Here is an 11,830-nt window from a genome sequence, read left to right as displayed (position 1 = left end):
ATGCCTGGCTATTTTTTTGGTTGCAGCCATTATTGTTGTTTGGCGGGCCTGGGCTGGATTCGAACCCGCCACCTTAGGTGTATATGGCTGGCGCCTTAGCCACTTGAGCCACAGGCGCCGAGCCTTGGCACTTTCTAAGTGGTTTGATCAAATGGGACCTTGTGAACCCTCAGCTAAGGTAGTTAATATAGTTCAGTGTAACTTAAACAGAGCCTCAAGGATTAGAACTTACTACGTAAAACCCAATTAATAAAGGGGTGATTAGCCCCACTCCTCTCCATGTAACAGCCTCTTTTTTCTTTCTGGGCAAACTAAAGGGCCCTAATGATGAATTACTACAATCTTAATAGTGTGATCCTAACAATGAAAGCCTCAATACTTAATATCTAATATTATTAACATTGCTGCTTCTATTTAGTCAGCAACTGGTAAATATACTGCTCTTTCAGATTCTCTTCGGGTTGGCGTCTATTCCAAAAGCCTTTTGGCAGCAGGTTGCCCCCACCTCTGACAGGACGTAGTAAACCTTACTAGGCCAGCCATGGGGCAGCCTAACAGCTTTGTGACCACAAACATTTACAGACAAGATCTCCCCAACATTCCCCTTTTCCTATGATATTACATTGGTAGCCTTCTCTTCCAAGGAGACTCAGTCGACACATTCCTTAAAACCTTATAAGTCCAACATCTCTTAGTACCTTTTGCGTTCTGGTAGCAACATAGTCCTCATTTACTTCTACATTAATAAAACCAACAAGCACTCCTGGGGGTACTCTCAGAAAATTCCTTCAAGTAGAGGCTTTAGCAATCTTTGGAAAGGCCTCCTGGAGTCCCTGGACCAGTTATGTTAGCCATTAGTTGCTCCAGTGCTTCTGATGCAAGATACTGCCTCCTTGGCCTCGTGCCAGTCACAATTAAAATAACAAGTGACCAGATACCTACTGAGCTCTTCTGGAAACAGAGGCTCCCACAGACTCCAAGCCTGTGACCCTTCATACCCAGCTGTCTGTTAGCATGATAGAGGCTGGGTTCACTTGGGGAAGACTCTGGCAGTTACAAGTAGAGACCGCAAATTTCCCTCTTGACCTTCATCAAAGAGACCTGTAGACAAACATTCAGGAAATTAAGCACTGGGAAAAGGCAAATACTCCCATCTTCCCAAGTAACAACGCTGGTTATGAGCTAAAGCTATTCCCTGACCTACCATCAGATGGAGCTTCTTGGACTCATAAGAGAAACGGAATTTTTCCAGAGAGTGCCTCATTCTGGAATCTTAGTAACAAAGACTTCTTGTGGTCATTTCCCAGACTCTAGGTGTAAAATGGAGATTAATATCCTCACCACCTGGCAGAATCCTCACACTGACCTCCTAAACCATAAAGTAAGAAATATGTTAGGATTAGACAAGTGGAAGATCCTTCCTCTGTCAAAATAGGAAACCAAAAGCAATTCTGGATTGCCTAGTTGAATCACAGAGATCGATGCAACCACAGAAGAGTAGAAAGACATAGCAGTGGTGATTTCTGTTTTATTCCCATTTAACTCTTCCATTCAGTCAGTGCAGAAGATGGCAGGGTTTGGGGGCATAACAGTGGATTGTTTAGCCTTATTCAGTTTATTGAGTTGGTGATGGCAAATGAGCTCAATATCTCATTTCATATCCCAGACGCGATCTCCTTGCTGGAGCCAGTCAGTGTAGCTCCTGAACCCTTTTACCTTCCCTTCCCTTCTTGGAATTTGATCTCTTTCCCCAAACCCCAATAATCAATGTTCACAACTTGTGGACTTCTCTTCAATAGTATTTTTCAAACACTTACGGCTACATGCTTTTTAAAATTTCACAGGTACAGAATAAGTTCATATTTTATATGTCTTTTTGTATCTTTTGTCTTACTGAAAATATTTCCAAAGTACTTTTCATAACTCTTTCTAAAATTTAATTTTAAAATTAAAATTTGGGTGGCACCTGTGGCTCAATGGAGTAGGGCACCGGACCCATATGCCAGATATGGCAGGTTCATACCCAGCCCCAGCCAAAAACTGCAAAAAAAAATTTTTTTTTCTTTCTTTTTTTTTTTTTTAAGAAACAGCCTCTTGCTGTGTTGCCTATGCTGGAGCACAGTGGCATGATCATAGCTCACTGTGTCGCAAACTCCTGAGCACAAGCAATCCTCCCACCTCAGCCTCCCGAGTACCTGGGACTATGGGCACACAATACCACATCCAGGTAATTTTTCCTAAGATAAGTTCTTGCTGCATTGCCCAGGCTGGTGTCAAGCTATTGGCCTCAAGCAATCTTCCTACCTTGGCCTCCAAAAGTGCTGGGATTACAAGTGTGAGCCACCACGCCTGGTCCATGTTTTTCTTTCTTTCTTTCTTTCTTTCTTTTCTAATTTTTTGAGACAGAGTCTCACTATGTAGCCCTCAGTAGAGTGCTGTGGTGTCACAGCTCACAGCAACCTCAAACTCTTGGGCTCAAGTGATCCTCTTGCCTCAGCCTCCCAAGTAGCTGGGACTACAGGCACCCACTATAATGCCTGGCTATTTTTTTTTTTAGAAACAGTGTCTCACTCTTGCTCAAGGACTCTCAAACTTGCTCTACTCTCAAACTCCTGAGCTCAAGAAGTGCTAGTATTACAGGACTGAGCCACTGTGCCTGGTTTGTCTGTTTTTCTATTGAGTTATATTTTGTCATTTTCTCTCCCACCTTCTTTCCTCCCTCCCTCCCTTCCTCCCTCCTCTGTTCCCTCCCTCCCTCCCTTTTTTCCTTCCACTATGAGTAAAGGAGCACCACTAAGTCAGTAATTAATTCTGAGCAACATATGTGGACAATATATCACAATGCAGGTTGTAAACCTACTATCTGTGAGAAATGCTGTACCAAAGATCATTCTTGGCATAATAGATAACAGTCCTCAAAAATCTATTTATGACCTAAGCTGAACTTAGTGCTATAGTCTGAATGTTTGTGTCTCCCCCAAATTTCTATGTAGAACTCCTAACCTCCAAGGTTATGGTATAAGGAGGTGATTAGGCCATAGTGGTGGAGCTCTCCTGAACGGGATTAAAGCCCTTATAAGAGAGCCCAGGGGGACCTTTGTCCTTCTCCCATGTGAAGACATAGCAAGAAGGTACTGCCTATAAGCCAAAAGTGGACCCTCATCACACACCAAATCTGCCTTGGTCTTTGACTTCTTGGCCTCCAGAACTGAGGGAATAAATTTCTATTGTTTATAAGCTACCCACTTTACCGTATTTTGTAATAGTGGCCTGAAGAGATGAAGACACTCTGCTATTTTCTTTTTCTTCAGACAGAGTCTCATTATGTTGCCCTTGGTAGAGTGCCATGGCATCACAGCTCACAGCAACCTCCAGCTCTTGGGCTTAAGCCCAAGGAAGAAGGAAGGATTCTCTTGCCTCAGCTTCCCAAGTAGCTGGGACTATAGGCTCCCCCCACAATGCCTGGCTACTTTTTTTTTGTTGCAGTTATCATTGTTATTTAGCTGGCCCCGGTCAGGTTCAAACACATTAGCTTGGGTGTATGTGGCTGGTGCCCTACCCATTGTGCTATAGGTGCTGCCCTGCTATTTCCTTCCTTCCTTCCTTCCTTCCTTCCTTCCTTCCTTCCTTCCTTCCTTCCTTCCTTCTTTCTTTCTTTCTTTTTCTTTTTGTAACTACCTTTTATTAGGTTGAGGAAGTTCCTCTATAACTAGTTTGCTGAGAGCTTTTACCAGGAATGGGTGTCTAGTTTTGTCCAGTGCTTTTCCTGCATCTATGGAGATGATCATATGGTTTTTCTTCTTTAATCTGTTGATAAAGTAAATTACAATTGATTAACTTTCAAGTGTTTAACCAGCTTTGCATTCCTGGGATTAACTCCACTTGGTCTTGATGTATTGTATCATTTGTATATATTGTTACTGCTGTGTCCTAGCTCACAGCAACCTCAAACTCTTGGGCTCAAGAGATCTCTTGCCTCAGCCTACCAAGTAGCTCGGACTATAGGTACCTGGCACAATGCTCAGCTAGTTTTTATAGACAGAGTCTCGCTCTTGCTCATGCTAGTCTTGAACTCCTGATCTCAGGCAATCCACCCGCCTCAACCTCCATATTGTCACATTTTATTCATTACAATTTGATTGAGGATCTTTGCATCTATATTTGTTAGGGAAATTGATCAGTAGTTTTCTCATAACGTCTCTGTCTGGGTTTGATATAAGGATAATACCAGGTTCATAAATTAAGTTGGGAGGTGTTCCTTCTATTTTCTGGAAGAGTTTGTGTACATTTATGTTATTTCTCCCTTACGTGTTTTTTGTTTTTTTTTTGAAGGTGGGTTTTTTTATTATAAAAGAAAAAAATAACTCCTCGGCAACCTTAACAAAGGAAAAGAGTATTTTGCACTGGGAGAAGACAACAGGATACAAAATCACAAGTGTTTTTGCCACCAGCCCTGTTTCTGTCTCCTCCAAGAGCAGAGGTGAAAGGATACAGTTGAAGGAAATAAGCAATTATGTAAATTACTTAGAAAGCCTACAAATTTGATTAAAATCTAAACTTCTATTTTGCACTTAAAATTTTTTTTTTAATATATCAAAAGGCCTGCTTTAGTGACACCGCTATTCCCACCAGAAAATAACCCCAATACGTGTATATCCCCTCTGTCGGTAACATGCTCAAGGTGACCGGCCAACTCATTTCTAAACCCGTGTGTGGACAGGTACATGTATCTTGCAAAACAGAGCCTGGGTGATCAAGTGACCTTAGTTAGCCTGCATCTGTCTGTCAATTTACCAGCGCCCACTTCCTCTGGTGGGTGGGCAGGGCAGAGACCCTGAAATGGTAATGAGGCATTAACTTCCATTTACTAACTTTCTTTTTTTTTGAGACAGAGCCTCAAGCTGTCCCCCTGGGTAGAGTGCTGTGGCATCACAGCTCACAGCAACCTCCAACTCCTGGGTTCAAGCGAGTCTCCTGCCTCTGCCTCCCAAGTAGCTGGGACCACATGCGCCCGTCACAATGCTCGGCTATTTTTTGGTTGCAGCCATCATTGTTGTTTGGTGGGCCCGGGCTGGATTTGAACCCGCCACCTTAGTTGTATGTTGCTGGCGCCTTAGCCACTTGAGCCACAGGCGCTGAGCCCATTTACCAACTTTCTAAGCACCACTTCCCCCACCTCCTCCTCCTTGAAAGGAGATACTTCTCTTTCTTTACTTTGGCTCCCTGTGACCCAGATGGTTTTCACCTTTAGAAACACGAACAATCCACACACCCATATATATAACTTTTTTGTTTTCACATTTAAATATAAAAATACTACTCTGCTTTTTGTTATAAAGGAGGACCAAGCAATAAGATCCTTTTCTTCTTTTAAGGTAGGGATATCCATGAGTTTACTCTGAGCTCTGCTGAGGGGAGGGCATTTAGCCCCAAGCAAGGGAAGTGTGGCCTGAGATGAGGGCATTTCCCTCCCTGATCGCCAACCTCTACTCTCTCTAATTCCCACTTACAGTAGAATGTTGGTTATAATCTCTTCCAGCTTGTCCACCAAGGGAAGTCCTAACCTAGAGTAAGCCAGGTCTTCCCTTTTCCGCTAACCTGAAGAAAAAGTCCTCCCCCTCCAGCAGACGTGCTCTGCCCAGATAGCTATGCCTACTGGACAAGCTCACCCCATTAAGTGGAAGTAATGATTATGCCCCTCCCTGCCCACTAGCACACTAGAAAGCTTCAGTGTTAGGGAAAAAAAAAAGGAGGGGGGTGCAAAGAGATTAAGAACTTGACCCCTCTCTTGACCAAAGAAAACAAAATTACCTGGGCATGAGGAATTAAAAAAAGACCTTGATATTCCACCCTTCTGAATTACAATTGGGACAATTGGGGGGGTGGAGATTTGGAGTGGGACGGAGAACCAGAAGGGGCTCAATGGCTGAAGTCTAGTCCATTTAGTTTTTGTACTGGAAGGGTTCATTGCCAGTTTCATTGAGAAGACATGTGCAGATGAGGGCTTCCATCACCAGGAAGGGGTCGCAGTTGGCATAGGGATGACAGTCTTCAAAGTAGCCTCTTCTCCTGGCCAATGGTCTGGGGAATGTGGATGCTGGCACTATGGTTGGCTACACCAGCGGAAAAGTTGTTGATGTTGGAGGTTTCGTGGAATCCAGTTGGGCACTGGGCGTTGTTCAGGCCCTCCTTGGGATTGTAAGTGTGAATGTGGTACTGGTGCCGCTTGCTTAGTTTCTCAATGGCTTTCTCAATGTAGTTCAGACCATTCTCCTCCCACATGGCCTTGGTGCTGAAGTTGGTATGGCAGCCTGCACCATTCCAGTTCCCAGGACTGGGGCTTGGGATCAAAGGTTGCTATCACTCCAAAGTCTTCACACACGATGCAAGATAAAAGAGCCACCCAGAGATGATCTCCCATGCTGATTCCTTCACAGGGTCCAATGTGGAATTCCCACTGGACAGGCATGACCTGGCCATTAGTCCAGGCAATCTTGACTCCAGCATACAAGCAGGCTCAGTAGTGAGCCTCCAAAATATCCCTGCCATAGGCTGTCTGCTTCCACACCACAGTAATAAGGACCCTGGGGCCCAGGGAAGCCATTGGTGGACCAACCAAAGGGTGCCCATCTGTCCCCATCAGTGTGTATTCCTGCTCCATTCCAAACTAGGGGTGCTGGGTGCTCACCATGTCCATTATCCACTTACAAGTGTGCCTCAAATTGCTCTCTGCAGGTTTTCTATTACACTTGAAAACTTCACAGAACACCAGCTTGTTGGGGTCCTTGCAGAAGGGGTCCCGGAACATGGCAGCAGGCATGACATGTCACTGTTGGAGCATTCAGACTGTAAAGTACTAGAGCCATCAAAATTCCATTCAGATAACGCTTCTACACACTTGGGCTCACAGTCCAGGGTGCGAGTCTTGCAGCGTAGACCTTCTCTGGTACCATCAATCCAGATATACATGGCTTGGACTTTCTCGCCCTGAGAGAGGGACATATACACCTGCTCAATGCCTTTGTTTAAGGGGGAACTTGCTGAGATGGCCATGGTGGAAGATGTTCTGGGCAGTGAGCAGGCGGGCGGGTGGGCAGGCTGCGAGAGCGAGGTGAAGAGAGGAAAGGAGGCCAAGGCTGATATGCTGCTCAAACGCCCTACTCTTCTCCCATCCTCGACTCTCCTCCTTTATGTGTTTGCGAAGTCTGGTCATATTAATGAGCCTAGGTCTTTCTGTAGGAAAGACTAGCGCTATTGTTGGAGATTCTTATGTTGAGGTGTTTTTAGGAATTTGCTTTTTTTTTTTTTTTTTGAGAGAGAGCCCCAAGCTATCCCCCTGGGTAGAGTGCTGTGGCATCACAGCTCACAGCAACCTCCAACTCCTGGGCTCAAGTGAGTCTCTTGCCTCAGCCTCCCAAGTAGCTGGGACCACAGGCGCCTACCACAATGCCCAGCTATTTTTTGGTTGCAGCCGTCATTGTTTGGTGGGCCTGGGCTGGATTCAAACCTGCCACCTTAGGTGTATGTGGCTGGCGCCTTAGCCACTTGAGCCACAGGTGCCAAGCCTAGAAATTTGCTTTTAATAATCCAATAAAAATGTTTTATTTTAATCCCATTAACCTAAATTTCATGTATAAAAATCGTATGGGACCTGGTAATATTTTTTAAAATATGGTATTCATTGGTATCATAAAAGTAGAACTAAATTGAACACACACACGTATACATAAAACAAAAATGATCTTGCTCTGTCACCCAGGCTAGAGTACAGTGGTGTCATCATAGCTCACAGCAACATCAAACTCCTGGGTTCATGTGATCTTCCTGCCTCAGCCTCCTGAATAGCTGGGACTACAGGCATGCACCATTATGCCCACCTAATTTTCTTTTTTTTTTTTGGAGATGGGGTCTTGCTATGTTGTCTAGTCTGTAAGTGCACTCTTTAAGATCATCCATGGTGAAAAATTGGTTTATCTTCTGAAACATTCCTGAGCTTTGGAGGCAAAAGCATTTGTTAGCATGATGTGAGTTGGTGGTTGATGCAGATATCAAGATTGGAAGCAAACAAACAACCTCAGCAAGACCTGAGGTTTTCCAAAGCCAAAAGGTGAATTTGACATTAATTTCTTTCTTTTTCTTCTTCCTTTTTATTTTTTTGAGACGGAGTGTTATTTTGTCACCCTCAGTAGAGTGCTGTGGCATCACAGCTCACAGCAACCTCAAACTCTTGGGCATCACAGCTCACAGAAACCTCAAACTCTTGGGCTCAAGCAATTCTTTTGCCTCAGCCTCCCACGTAGCTGGGACCACAGGTACCCTCCACAATGCCTGGCTATTTTTCTGTTGTAGTTGTCATTGTTATTTGGCAGGCACAGGCTGGGTTTGAACCCACCAGCCCTGGTGTATGTGGCTGGCACTCTAGCTGCTGAGCTACAGACCCTGAGCCTATATGTTAATTTCTTTTCTTTTGTTTCTTTTTTTTTTTTTTTTTAGAGACAGAGTCTCACTTTGTTGCCCTTGGTAGAGTGCCATAGCGTCATAGCTCACAGCAACCTCCCAGCTCTTGGGCTTAAGCGATTCTCTTGCCTCTGCCTACGAGTAGCTGGGACTACAGGCGCCTGCCACAGTGCCCGGCTATTTTTTGTTGTAGTTTGGCTGGGGCCAGGTTTGAACCTGCCATCCCTTGGTATATGGGGCCAGCGCCTACTCATTGAGCCACAGGTGCCACCCCAGATGTTAATTTCTTAAACAAACAAAATTAATGGAAAAGTTCTATTTATATACTTTTTTAGAAGCAACTTTACCAAGCAGAAAACAAAACAGCAACAACAAAAAAGATGTTGGGCACAGCACAGCTACATTAACGAGAAGTAAACACCAAAGGGACAGCTTATGGGCTCTGTGTCTCAGTAAATCCATCTTTCAGTTCCATTTGTTTTGGTCTAAACTTCAGTGGTGACTTAGGTCAGTGCTCACTGTTTGGTATTCTGTTTGCATTATAAAGAGCTATCCAGTGGCACCCTTGGTAGTCATAGGAGGGCAATGGTTGCTCACAGATAGACTGTTTAGGGGAGGTTGTTGTTAACAGAACTTTCTGATGCACCACACTCTAGGAAAAAGATGGGGTAAGACAGAAAAAAATTAACATCAGAGAAAGGTAAGACCCAATTCGCCTGAATCAATATTACTTTGATAAACCTCCAGATAAAATCCTAAGCTGACCTGGGCTTCCTTTTATGCAAGCCTTGGAACAATTAGCATATGGGAAATGTTTATACAAGCTTCCTGTGAGTTTTTTTAAACACCATAAATCTATAAATAGTGGCATTTATTACTATAATTTAATGTGAGCTCTCCTTGTAAGAGAATAAGTCCCATACTTAAAACTGATGAAGTTATCAGTCCTCCTTAGAATCAGAAGATAACATATTGGTGTATGGCAAACAGAAACTGGCAAGCTCCTGCTCTTTCTTTACCACTCCCATTTTCTTTTCTCCAGGTAATCACAAAGTATGTGATGAATTCATAGAAATTATATTAAGGCAGTGGTGATAAATGAAATTACCAACTATTAAGTTAAAAGCAGGACAGGCACAATGGTTCATGCCTGTTATCCTAGCACTCTGAGAGGGTGAGGAGAGAGGATCCCTTGAAGCCAGGAGTTTAAGACCAGCCTGAGCAAGAGGGAGACCTCCCCAAAATTAGCCATGGTGGCAGGCGCCTGTAGTCTCAGCTACTTGGGAGGCTGAAGCAGGAGACTCACTTGAATCCAGAGTCTGAGGTTGCTGTGAGATAGGCTGAGGCCATGGCACTCTAGCCTGGGCAGAGTGAGACTCTGTTTAGAAAAAAAGTAAGTTAAAAACAGAACTAGCTGTTTTTAGAACAAATCAAGAAGTAAGCACTTGATTATATCCTAAGAATCACTATGCCTCTATAAACAAGGAAAGAGAGTGTGTGTGTGTGTGTGTGTGTGTGTGTGAGAGAGAGAGAGAGAGAGAGAAGAAATAAAACACTTCATGTAGAAAAAATTTCACATGGAAACAGAAGTTGGAAACAATTTATTAAAATATTTAACCTATGATTCCTGTGTCATAAGCATATTACAAGATCCTTAAATAATCAACAAAACCATGTTGTGAATCCTGCAAGTATTCTAGATGGCATTAAATATACAGTGCCCATGAGGATAGAACCGAACAACTTGGGTTTTAAAAATAGTAATTGTATATTATAGATGTTAATCCTTTATTTATCATTTGCATTACAAATAATTTCCCCCAATTTATTCTTTTCTATTTTGTATCTTTTTGGATATATTTTCCCTATAAAAAGTTACTTTTTAATGTAGTAAGATATATCTAATTTTATTTTTATAGCTTTGGGGCTTCTTGCCTTAATTAAAATAGTCTCTTTAGCTCCAAAATGATGCATATAATCTCTTAAATTTTCTTCTAGTATTTTTAAGTGTTTTCTTCTTTTGTCTTTCATTTACTTTGGTTTAAAAGTTAATGTTGTAAGATAAAGATCCACCTTCATTTTTTGCTATGTGGATAGTCAGTTATGTTATTTTTATTATTATTATTTTTTGAGACAGAGTCTCACTATATTGCCCTTGGTAGAGTGCTGTGGCGTCACAGCTCACAGCAACCTCAAACTCTTGGGCTTAAGCGATTCTCTTGCCTCAGCCTCCCAACTAGCTGGACTACAGGCACCTGCCACAATGCCCGGCTATTTTTTTGTTGTAGTTGTCATTGTTGTTTGGCAGGCCCGGGCTGGGTTTGAACCCACCAGCCTAGGTGTATGTGGCCGGTGCCCCACCCACTGAACTTTGGGCACCATCCTCAGTTATGTTATTAAAAAAATCATTGTTTCGGGCAGCGCCTGGGCTCAAAGGAGTAGGGTGTTGACCCCATATGCTGGAGGTGGTGGGTTCAAGCCAGCCACAGCCAAAAAAAAAAAAAAAAAAAACTGCAAAAAAAATCATTGTTTCATCTGAATTAATTCTACTTTTGTTATATGGCAGGCAATTAACTTCACAAACTCATTCTAGCAAAAGTGCTACATACCTCATTGCTGATTATCAGTACAGTCATCTTTGAAGTCTTTCCCTTGGCCATCTAGTGACTGTAGTGATAATTCAGCAGTGAGGTGTATAGCACTTTTTTTAGGATGACTTCTTGAAGTTAATTGTCAGAACTCATATTAAAATAATGAGATCTGTAATCTCTCCCTAGCACTCTGGGAGGCTGAGGTGAGTGGATTGCTTGAGCTCAGGAGTTTGAGATCAGCCTGAGCAAGAGCAAGTCCCCATCTCTACTGGAAATAGAAAAACTAGCTGGATGTTGTGGTAGGAGCCTATAGTCTCAGCTACTTGAGAGGCTGAGGCCGGAGGATCCCTTGAGCTCAGGAGTTTGAAGTTGCTGTGATCTACTATACCATGGCACTCTACCTAGAGCAACAGAGTGAGACTCTGTGTCAAAAACAAATAAAAAATAATAAAATCTATTATTGGCTTTTCCATTCTGTTTCATAGATCTATGTTTATTATTATGGCAATATAATACTGTTTGGATTGCAGTAGTTTTACAGTATGTTTTAATATCCAAGGATGCCAAAAATGTATACACATTTTAAGAGATCGTGTTGGAAGTAAAATCCCCCAAAGTGTGAGAATTGCAGGTAAAATGGATGCGTGTAGCATGTCTAGGTAATAGTAATAGTATTTTCAATTCACCTTCAAAAAGTAATACATAGGCTCGGCGCCTGTGGCTCAAGTGGCTAAGGCGCCAGCCACATACACCTAAGGTGGTGGGTTTGAATCCAGCCCGGG

The 11,830-nt window shown here is 43.0% G+C and overlaps 2 pseudogenes across 1 annotated transcript in view; both read right to left on the bottom strand.

Annotated features, from left to right (window-relative positions):
• Window positions 1-1,264, bottom strand: part of LOC100960313 — a 2,966-nt pseudogene extending 1,702 nt beyond the window's left edge. The window contains exon 1 of the transcript XR_001161643.2: window positions 1,205-1,264. The product of XR_001161643.2 is annotated as a prohibitin pseudogene (transcript). The remainder of the gene's footprint in view (window positions 1-1,204) is intronic.
• A 4,678-nt stretch (window positions 1,265-5,942) lies between these two features.
• On the bottom strand, window positions 5,943-7,053 carry LOC100964283 (annotated as a pseudogene).
• Between the last annotated feature and the right edge of the window lie 4,777 nt (window positions 7,054-11,830).

The sequence above is a fragment of the Otolemur garnettii genome, unplaced genomic scaffold (genome assembly GCF_000181295.1).
Source record: "Otolemur garnettii isolate 467f Iridium unplaced genomic scaffold, OtoGar3 scaffold00142, whole genome shotgun sequence".
Classification (NCBI taxonomy): Eukaryota; Metazoa; Chordata; class Mammalia; order Primates; family Galagidae; genus Otolemur; species Otolemur garnettii.
This window is presented reverse-complemented; position numbering and strand designations above follow the sequence as displayed.